Raw genomic sequence first — 11,741 nt, 5'->3', positions numbered from 1 at the left:
GCGTGGTTGAGGTCACAGGGAGATCAGGGATGCTGGCATGAACGCCGGCCCGGGAATCCCGGGACCCATTTGTGCAGCGGGTCGACCTGCAGAATCTCCCGATCCTACTTCTTCAGCTGGAAAATGGAGCCAGGGCTGGCACCACAGAGTTGACTAGGGAGCAGGCAAGATCACCACGTTCCATATCTGTCCTTAGTGACCACCTAATCTCAATGTCTCATTTCATAGCTGGAGAAAGGGAACCGGAGGAAGTAAATTATCATTCTCCTTTTTACGTTACAACTGTAGATGTGTAGCTCTTCATGTTAATTAAAGATTTTCATCGGTGCTACCCCCCTTTATTCTCACAGTAACCCACGAAGCAGGCTGAATTCCCCTTATTTTACCCACGGGGGTGCAGACATGGGGACCTGGGGACATGGTTCCTGCAGGGTGTGATGGGGGCTGGAGACCAGGGCAAGGCACTTGGCCTGTGCTTGGCAAACTGTCCCATGGGGGCCTCTGGGCTTCCAAGGAGTCTTCTCAAGGCCACTTTGGGGAAAAGTGAGGACCCCCACCTTTTTCAGTTTAAAAATCAGGCTTTCATGCAGATTTTCTTTTGTATGTGCAAAAAGGGTTAAAACCAATTTCTTCAAAATATTGAAAACTCTTGAGTTATGCCCTGACTTCTCAATTTGATACATAAAGAACATAACTCGGAGAGGTGAAGACACCCGTCTGAGGACACAGAGCCTCCCACCTGCGACTGCCCACTGCTCCTAACTCTGAGATCAGCACTTCTGCTATCAAACAGAAACTCTTCCATCTAGGTATTAGCCATATTTATTTGGTAAATCCCCTATGGATGTCAAAATAAAAGCTGAACTTTATACCCATGTAGGTGAGAAATATTTTTGGAATACACACAAAAAATCGTTTTGAAAGTATTTACATAACTATTTGGAGAACAGGTCACTGAAAAATGTGTCTACTTCCGTGAACATAAGGCAAGAATTTGCAACTTCATAGACACTTCAAATCTTGCCTTAATTAAAAGTTAAGTTGGGACGCCTGGCTGGTTCACTCAGTAATGCTTTTGACTCATGACCTAGGGTGGTGAGTTCAAGTTCCACATTGGACATGCTGCCCATTTAAGAAAAAAAAAAAAAAATGTTAGGGGAATTTAAAATCAGTAATAATAGAATTATTCCCAAACATTAAAGGCAAATGGAAAATGGGCATTGATAATAAATGTGTCCTGTTACAATTTCTGGAGTTTTAAAGAAATTGAGGATGTGTGTCTTTGAACATGTGGGTCTTATAAACTCTGGCAAGCCTGTTAGAGCATCCATTATTCCAAAGCAAGGAAGACCAAGAAAGAGAACATCCCTCCTCACCCGCTATGTTGAGGAGTGTGGGCAATAGTCCTCGGCCGGTGGTCCTTTCCTGGAGGAAAGTCCGTCCTCAGAAACCAGTTTCTTGGAGGGCAGGGTCTGCCCGAAGGAAGGCTGGGCTTGACCTCCAGAGACAGAAATAGAGCATTCTGTGCCCCGGCAGAGGGCCCACTGATGACACGCATGTCTCAGAATCACCGGGGCCAAGGGCCACCTCTCGTTAGCGGGCCAGGGAGCTGCTCGGCGTTAGGCCAGGGAGCTCCCTGATGTCTTTGCTTTTCAATGCAGGAGACCCTTTCTTTCTTCTTTGTTCTTGTCTTCTTGTCCTGGGCCTCTCCTTCGATGTTGGTTGTTCAGCGTGGAGGTACTTATTCCCTGCAAATTGGACCCACTGTGCTTCCAGATGTTGGAAATCTGAAAGCAGTCTTGGCCCCAGGGAGAATTTCCTTTGAGAAATCACGAACTTTGTCCTGAACAGCAGGTGTCACTGTTGCAGCAGAGAACCTGCCAGGGCCCTGGCCAGCACAGGGATATTTTTACCCAAAGGAGAAAAGGCCCAATGTGAGACACAAACTTGGCAAAAGAAACTCCGAAAAATGAATGTGGAGCCTCATAAAAGGCTGTAAATTATCAGCATGTCTTTAAAGGCTGAGTTGTCGGCTTTGAGCACCCATCCTTTCGGATGAGAGACAGTGGGGCTGGACCAATACGTCCCTATGAATGAGCTCCCCGAGATGGGCAGTGGCAATCACCTCCTTGAGGTCCAGGCTGCTGTCCTGGCCCAGGAAAGATAAGAAGGGAGGTGTGTCTCCTGACCACAGACCCAGGGAGCACACGGGGCTTTGCTAATGTCTGGTGCTTGAGTCCTAGATTCCTGAGGACAGCGTCAACAAGGAGCTTTGCTGGGAATCAGAGTTTATCAATCTGCTCAGGGACAGCCAGGGAGAACAAAAGCTAAAATGTGCTTTTCTCTCTGCAGACATGCTTGTTTGTTTCAAGGCCAAACATCGTGACATATAAATAAGAAGTCAGAGTTGACCAACCTTTAGATGCACACAAACATGGCCTGTTTCAGTACATGGGACTTGGAAATGCAACTTCCCATGTTCCTATGGATTTAAGTACACTGTGTGCACCTCACAGACAGAGAAAACCAAAGACGTGAAGAAAAAGGGCAGAGGCTGAGCTGCCTCAGGGACTGGATGGTTCTAGAGTGAGGTCAGCTGACTTCCCAAGCAGGAACCATGATCCCCTGGAAGCCATTTTGGGGGCAGGTTGGGGATCTGCGGTTGTCAATTAGTTGAGTATCTTACTCTTCCTGCAGGAGCCAAGCTTCCCGGGGAATTGCCATGGCATCTGCAGGCCCAAGCCTACATGTGTCCATCAGGGATGCATTCTGGGTGGGGTCCGCTTCCTTCATCTGTTTGCCTTCACTTTCTCTCAGAATATTGACTGTAATTGTACCAATTTCTAGCAGATCAAATACCTATTTCTGACAACTTTAACCCCAAATATCTGAAAATCACAGGAGAATTAGTTGAGAAGGGGCCAAACCCACACGAGGGAATGAAGAACAGAACCTCCACATTTTGTTAGGCCTATTCCTACACACCTTCCATTACTGTCTGTGTAGTGATTCGAATAGGAAGTTCTTCAGCAAGTGTGATTAAGACAGTCAGCTCTACGACGGTCCCTCCTCCTCCATTCATCCTCTTAGCTGCTTTCACTGGTGCACTTCCTAAGACACCTGGGTTTCCTGCCCATGTCAGTGCTAGAACATCCCTTCCTTTATTATGTTCTTTTAGTAATTTTAATAAAGTCCTCGATTTCCAGTTGCAGTTGTTAACATATCACCATAAATACCTTGTTCTTCTTGACCGTATTCCCCTACGGGCTTGTGTTGCCCCCTCTGCTTTGCCTGCCTCAACTAATAACTCAGTAAAGCATCACGGGGCAGGTGGGGGACTTCTAACTCAAGTTTTCCCCATTGTCTTCCCCCAAATGACCTTACCTGTCCCACTATAAACATTTTGTGGTTTCCAATATTATTAATATTGGAAGAGTTCTTTAAAGTCTGTCATTTGCTTATTTGTATTCCTGTTTGAAAAATAACTTCTAGATTCAGTTCTGACATGATAGGAGAGCCATGTCCTCCCATCTTTGGACTTTAACCATCTTCCCATGATGGAGGTTCAAGGGCTCAGGGCTTTAACATTTAACCAATTCGTGTCTATTGATAGGCAACTGAGGTAGGAGTCGTCAACTGGCCACCCTGGTCCTCATGGGTCCCCTCGAGCAGTCTCAACAACCATCCAGTTTGCTGATCTTTGAGGAATCGAAGCTGAAATCACAGCTTCCCATCTTACCGGTGAGCCTCACCGACCCCCCCCCCCCGGCCCAGGGCAGCTGTCCTTGTGGAAGGGCGTCCTGCCAAGGAGAAACCCTTTATCTAGTCCCCAAGTGAGGCAAAATGTTTAACCTTCAGCCCTACTTTTTCATCTTCTGGAAAATGAGTGAATATTATCAAAATCACCAGTAGTAAGTTTTGAGTGGATAATCAAAAACAGAAAATAAAAATAGGTAATTATTCCAAATAAAAGGACCAGCAAGGGAGTGCTGGCTGCAGACCTGTGCTTGCCTGTGCATTGTTCAGTCTGGAGAGCCTTTAGTGCCAAGAAGCCTGGGTCTCTTTTCCTAGGACCTGCATGAGGTGGGTACACAGGGAAACAGTCTGTTCCCTTGGCTCCATGGTGCTGTGCTTCTGAGCAGAGAGGTAGTCAGGAAACTTAGATCTTGAGCTACCTTTTTGGGTTCTTTCTGAAGTAAATGCTGGGCATTAAGAAGGGAGAGTAAGGCAGAAAACAGAGAAACTTGGAAAGAAAAAGATCAAAGAAATAGTCTGTAAAAATGGCTAGCGTAAGATCCAAATTTCCTCAAGTTTTGGGCTGGAGCTTGAGTCTGTGTTGAATCTAGCTCGAAAGGAATAGGCTGAATTAGGACAAAAAAAGAGCTACTGTTTTCTGATACTGCTGAGATTGATGATGATTAAATAGAATAAAACTATACAGCATCGCAGAGGGTGAGGGGGTATGGCATACTGGTACACAGCTAGTGGGACAACAGTTTGTCATAACCTCTCCACAGACTACATTAGAAACCTTAAAAATGTTCATTGCTTTGACCTGCTTCTAGGGATTTATACTAAGGAAATTCTTAGTCAAGTGCCAACACATATATATACACAAATGTTCATTAAAGTGTTTGTTTTTAAAATAAAAACAATAACAAAAGTTAATCAACTGAGATGTGAATAATATAAGGCTGTCTATCGATAGTATTACACCCACGTGATGACATGCACAGCCATTGAGATGATAATGAACAGTATGAAGCATTGTAATGAACATACCGTGAACATCATGAAATTGTTAATATGAAGACCTGATAATCTGTTACAGAAAGCATATACAGTGTGATTTCATTGTGTAATGTAAGTGTGTATGTTACATATCTGTAGGAAATAAAAAGACAATCTCCAAAAAGGCCATAAAGAGATAAAAAAGATGCCTCCCCCCCACAAGAACTAGGTTAAAATGAATCAAAAGCAAGTTGGTATTCATACCCCCTTATCACTGGAGAGGGGACGCAGGATTTTTTCCTCTCCTTCTTTTTTCTTCTCTGTATTTTCTGTTTGTCCACATAACCATGCATTATTTTCATACTGAAACAATCAAAGCTGAAATAAAATGGGTCAAATGTCAACCTGAATTTGAATATGCTTTCCTTAAAAGAAGAAATCAACAGTGATCTGATTGACCTTTGTTTTTAAAGTGAATTCTCTATATTTAAGGGTTTTTTTTTGTTTTGTTTTGTTTTTAGTTTAGGACCCTTTGAGTTCCTCCCAGTTCCTCCCAAGCTACAGTTTGGAAACGCCAGCCTCCATCTGTTCAAGTATTGACCTAGATCATCAGGGAAGAAAATTTGTGCTCGGAAAAGAAATACAGAAGAGAATTCTGAGACTGAAAAATACAGTCAGAACACAAAACAAATTGCTCTGCCTGAGGGAAAAACCGAGGGGCTCAGGCTGCTGGGTCCTGTTGCCCTCCAAGATTGACTTTACCTCTGTAATTCTTTCTGCAAAGACATGGTTGATAGGATGGATGGAATGTATGTGCATATATCTTCACCTGTATTCTCTTGCAATGAAGAAAACTGTCCTCTCTTACTGTTTTGATGAAGACACACTTGAAGATGCTGTTCCTGGTTTGTTTGTTTGTTTGTTTGTTTGTTTGTTTGTTTTTGGAGTGTGATTAAAAATATTTAATGACTAGTTCGACCCTGAGTATGAACTCATCAGAATGAATGCTGGTCTTTAAGGAAGAAAGGTGCTTGTGAGTGTATTTGCATGGTGATGGAATACCAGGGGAACTCAGGTATATTCACATGACTTCCAAATTAATCATTTGGTTTGGAAGAACATTTTTTTTTTTCTCTTTTGTAGCAGGAGGATCTATAGTCATTCAATGCACCTGCTAAGCTGATGGGTAACTTAGAATGTTGATTAGTGTCTACTCCTCTTTCTCGTGGACTTTCTTTAGCTGGAGGATGATGGTCTGACTGATTATGGGGATCTCTGGATCCTGGCCGAAGAGGGTTTAAACCTCAGTTGCAGACCTCATCAATTCCATGGTCTTAGGCAGATTATTTAAGCTTTTGAGGCTTAGTGTCCTAAACCCCCAAATGAGGGTAAAATTTTTTATCTTGCACAACTGTAACACAGTTGAGATAATATAAAGCAAGTCCATCAAGAACAGATACATAATCAGTAGTAGCTCTTCTCGTAAATGTCATCGATGCAACAAAGTTAAAGTTGGCTTTTAGATGAAAACCTGCCTCACTTGGAGGCCGTTTTCTGAATATGAAATAATCTAAAAGACAAGCTGATTCTGCAGCCAGTGCAAATATTAATTAGCAGTCTAGCAAGAAGCAGGTCACAATGCTGAATGTCAACGTGCTGAACTCCCAGTTACAAGACAGTAGCACCTTGCTAATTTGTCATTAAGGGGCCCCTGGAGCTGAGAGAGATGACAAAAATCTGTGTGAAGAAGGAATTCTCACTGCCTAAATCAAGCTTCTGCAGTTCTATAAAAATGTGCTACTTTCATAAGTTTTGCTTTGGCGTTTTTAATGATACCCACATGAATGACAGGGTCTTCTGCAGGTGAAAATTTACCTCTTCAAATTAGGTTTGGCATTTTTTTTTTCATCTTCAGTGACAAAATCTTCTTCTCACTGGGGACCTGAAACTAGAGACTTGTTCAAATTTAAATTTCTTTCTGACTTAATTGTTATTCAACTACCTAAAAATTTTGCAACTGGCTCTGTCTTCAAAATCAATTCATTCTATTGCATTATCATTGGGAAATGTCTAGATTACTTGGCATTTCCACATATGAGGAACTTTAGCAGATTCAACCCAATGAGAAAATTAGTAGGATCCATTTCAGATGGGGATTTTGTGCTGAAAAAGCCAACGTTTAGAATAAGCCTATATTTGATTTCTAATTCCAAAGAGAGTGTATTGCCTTTGGCCACGTAGGTAAAATGGGGACGATTTTTCCAACCTGACAGGATTGGTGGAGACATATGTGATGTGCTACAGCCCAGTGGGTACTCTGTAGCCGGTAGTCAGAAATTCCTCTTCACACATGTACACATGTTAGGTCAATACTGCTGGGGCGGGGGGGGGGGGTGGAGCTCAAGTACCAAATTCTATTCTCAATTTCAACATTTTCACCTCCCAAAAATATTTGAGAGGTTTGGAGTTCCCAAATGTTTTCTGTAAGGACCTACTAAAAACAGGGAGGTACTTGTTCGTACGACGGCATCTTAGTAAGAACTTGACATACCAGGGAATGGCGCAATTGTCCAAGTGGCCTCGTGTGCAAAACCCATCCTAAACATGCTCTCCACAATTAGAGGCTTTGATGGCTTTTTAAAAAGATTTATTTATCTATTAGAGAGCGAGAGAGCACGTGCATGAGCAAGAGGGAGAGAGAACAAGAGAATCCCAAACAGACTCCCCGCCCAGCATAGAGGCCAACACGGGGCTGGATTTCACAACCCTGAGATCATGACCTGAGCTGAAATCAAGGGCACGTTCCACCAACGGAGCCCCCCAGGCGCCCCACACGATTAGCATGTTTGAACTGCAGTTCTCTTCAGGGTGTCTGGCCGCTTCACATGTGCCTGGTGATCCAGAATGAAAACCCTGGAGGGCTGCTCAGGGTCTCACACCACGAGCTTCCTTTTGTTGACAGGGATCCAGGTCTTACAACAGAGTCCATCTTGTAGGCAGGATGTGGGTCAGGGTGGTGGCGGCAAACGTGCTGCTTCAGTCAGCCCGCGCTGAGGGGCCGGACCTGGGGTCTGTCTCGGGTTTACCTGTCATGGGCTATGGGGACCCTCAAGTGGGCACGTTTTCTCTCGGGTGAATATCCCATCCGCAAATCCCATCAGAAACTGCACCCCCCCGCCACACCCTGATCCTGAGTTTGGAAAGCTAATATGCCTGAGGCTAGGTTTGCATGGGAAAGTTTCTTGTTCGATAAAGAAATAACAAAGAAAACTAGTCATAGACATTGCCATGCAAAAGTGATTTAGTGATTGTAGCCTGTGTATTCTAACCGGTCTAGTTTTCTTGCTTTAAGAGTTCATACCAGAAGGAGGAGAGTCAACTAGAGTTTTGCCCGTGTGGTAGTCTTGTGAGGCATATATTTAGAAACAACATTGAGCAAATACTTAAATTCCTCAATTCAGACGCATTCCCTAACATTATTTCATATTCTTTTGTCATAATTTATATTAAGAAGATTTGTTTGTCTTCTAAGGGTCAATGCATAATTGTGTATCCATAATAATGTGTCTTTGCCTATAAATTTGTGATAGGGAGCCAGCGCTCTTTTTCATGAAAAAGCTTTTAACAGTCAACCTCTAGGTTCTAATGAAGTTGTATTTATAATCCCAAGAGATAAACCATTTAGTGATGTCCAACACTTTTACAGTGTAAATTTTTTGTCTGGTCTTGCCCTGAGACACTGAGCTTATTCAATCCTCATGAAAAATCTGTAATTGGGAATGGAAGAGTATTATGTCCACGTTATAGAGGGGAAAACCCAGGCACGGAGGGATTAACGCTGTTGTCCAAGGTCACAGAGCTTGTCAGGGAGAGCTTGTCAGGGGCAGAAGCTGCTATTGGGCCCAAGCACAATGAGTTCAGTGTGTGTAGAACCACTACGACTGGATGGCTTTCACCAAAAGCAGTTACTTTGGTTAAAACATGCAGGCTTGGGAGTCAAGAGCCGCAGACTTCCATGTGACTTTCTCCTTGGGGACAGTGGTTCTCAGTGAGGACATGGAGCAGCCCTCTGTCCTCAACATTCCATTAGCTACACTACTCTGCAGTCCTATTGCTTTAAATAGCATCTGAACTCCCAAATGTATATCTGAGTCTCTCCCCCAAGCCCCGGCCTTCTATAACTACTGATCGACCTCATCTCTTGTTGGATATTTGGCTGGATCATCATTTTAATGGATCCCAAACTGAACTCCTCATCCCACCCCGCTACACACATGCAGGACCGCAACACTACTTCCCATCCCAACAGGTGACAGCCGGTCGTCACACTTGCCCAGCCAGGCAGCAGGAAGTCACATCTTTTCCCCACTGCCCTTGTAGACAAGCCTACGGGATCCATCTTCAGAGGAAACCCAGGATCTGAGCCCAGCCATGTCCGCTCCTCTGGCTGACCCAGACCCCCTCATCCCTCCCTTGGATTATTACAACTGCTCCCGATTTTCTCAGGCTTCTCTTCGTGCCTCCAGAGTGCAACCTGTTCCTGACATGGGAGTGGAGGGACCCCCTTCTGGAAGTCCCATCATCTCACAACCTTCTGGTGGCCTCCATGTCACCCCAAGTAAGAGCTACAGGTATTCCCTGAGCTGACTCCTCTCCGCTCTGCTCCACTGGCCAGCCCCTCACTTCTCCCTCAAGCATCACCAGGGTCCTCCCTGTTCCTGGGATATGCTGAGCACGTGCCCACCCCGGTCTCTCCCTGTGGTGCCTGCATTTGGATACTCTGCTGTCGGATAGTCATATGGCTCCTTCCCTTCCCTTGGGTCTCTGCTGTGATGCCACTGTATCGCAGAGGCCCATCTTTGGACGCTCTAAAGATGGTCGCACCCTCTCTCACCACTCCCGGAGGGTCGAACCCTAACCTTGCTTATTGCTCTTCACGACGTTTGATATCACCTAACACGCTCTGTAATTGTGTTGCTTATTGTCCGCCCCTCCTACTCCAGCTCCTATCAGAACACAGTCTCACGGGGACAGGGACTGTATTTTTGTTGTTGTTGCAGACTTTGGAGTGTCCACAGCAGTCAGGAAATAAATATCTGTTGAAGAAAAGAGTGCGTGCATCTCCCAGAAACGTCCGGGTTTCATGGAGCACAGCCATCTGGGCTTAGCGGCAGGGACAAGGGTGACATGAGCGGAGGTGTAGGGGGAGGAAGTTGGAACCGGGACAGATTGGGCTGACTCCCGGAGCCAAGAACCAGGAATCTCAATAACGTGCTCCCATGTAGGGACAGGGGTTAGTGGACGGAAGAAGCTCTGATTTTTCCACGCCACTGTCAACACCCAGGCAGCCTGGTCCAAGGTGGGATGCAGGACATGACATTTGTAGGAAAAGCATCAAAAAATCTGGTCTGTTTGGGGTGACAGTGTGTGACGGGGATCTAGACACTGAAAAGAGCGAGGGAGGGGACCAGCAAGGCAGGCGTGGTGGCAGGTGGCAGGAATGGGGCATCCCAGCGCTGCTAGGTCCACCTGGAGAGCGTGGGTGCAGGAGCGCGGCTCCACACGGACTAGGTTTGGACAAACACCTGGGCTGCGGAGTCGGACCGCATTCTAGTGGGCGGCAGGGGCTCTGGCGGGTCGTTCCCCGGGGGCGGGCGCCAGGCAGCACCTGTAGCGGGAGGCACAGGGGAAGGCGGGGCTGACACCTCTCGCGGCAGCCTAACAGATTACCTTTCTGGGGGCTCCTCCGGCTTCTGTTGATGGTATTTACCTTCTGTTCCTTTTGGTTTGTTTGTTTGTTTAAAGGGAGATGAAATAACCTCACACAACATCACACCACTTGAAAATAAAATGAATGTTGAGATTGTTTTCACAAGGAGATAATGAGGTAAACAAACACCTCTCTTTCCTGCCCACTTCTCTCAGGTGGGCCCTGCCGTTAGCGCAGCCTTGGTGCTGGCTCGCAGCGCGCTCTCTCACGTGCAGATGCTCTCCCAGATGGCCGTGGCGGCTGCAGCCCTCTCCTCCGAGAAGCCTCGTGCCTGGACCGCGGCCGACCGCCAGCGGTGTCCCCTGCCTCCTGCCGCAGCTCTACCCCCGGCCAGTGCGAGGTGTGTGTCCTTCCCGTTGTCCCCAACCCTCCACATGTACGGATCGTCCGGATCTCCGCTCTGTCCAGACCAGCGGCCTCGTTGACCTCTCCACATGGTTATCTCCGAAGAAAGCATCTCACTTTGTAAAATCGAACGTTTTGTCTTTTCAACCCTGTTTTGGTCCAGGGAGAGACACCACTCTCTGTCCTGGGCTGTCTCCTTGGGGTCAGCATCTATCTCCCCGTGGAGACCACATCAAAGCCAGGTAGGCCTTGTTCCCAAACACGTGCAAGCTCACGGGCATCGTCTTTTCTTGACGGGTTCAATAATCAAACACAGAACGTCCTGCTCACCTGACAGCTGAGATACAGGCGGTGAAAGCCCGCTCCCCTCTGCCCTGCCACCTTCCTGCCGCGGGGATGTCAGTGATGTACTGAGCGCGGTCCCTGGAGGGATTTGTTTCCAGCACATAATGGACCATGTTCCCGGATCATCCATCCCTTTACAGTTTTTAGAGATATTCTCCCAGAAATATATATAAATCGTTTTTTTAAACCGCATCAATAATCCCTTAGGAAATCCCTAAGGGAGGACCAGAGGTGTGAGGAGAGAAGCAGAGAACAGCAAGCTGTCACCTGGCGGGCATTTGCTAACGTTGATGATGAGATTCAGCATTCGAGGCTGAACACTGAGCACAAGGTCACACAAGGGCAAAGTCTCAGCCATTATGGGAGAGCCAGCGAATCTCCCACCTTGCTCATCCTTTAAATGACCTAGCTTTGACATAAGAGTAACTAGAAAGCACCCTCTCTTCAGTTAACTACAAGGAAAACTTCCTGTCTTGAGCCTTTGTTCTAGGTTGAAGGTAAAACAAATCTTCCCTGAGAATTCAAAACCAAAAGGTGAGCCTCACAGAGG

Source organism: Enhydra lutris, unplaced genomic scaffold (genome assembly GCF_002288905.1).
Source record: "Enhydra lutris kenyoni isolate GAN:26980312 unplaced genomic scaffold, ASM228890v2 scaffoldscaffold35, whole genome shotgun sequence".
Taxonomy (NCBI): domain Eukaryota; kingdom Metazoa; phylum Chordata; class Mammalia; order Carnivora; family Mustelidae; genus Enhydra; species Enhydra lutris.
The sequence above is the reverse complement of the archived record's forward strand: the minus strand, read 5'-3'. Positions refer to the sequence as shown.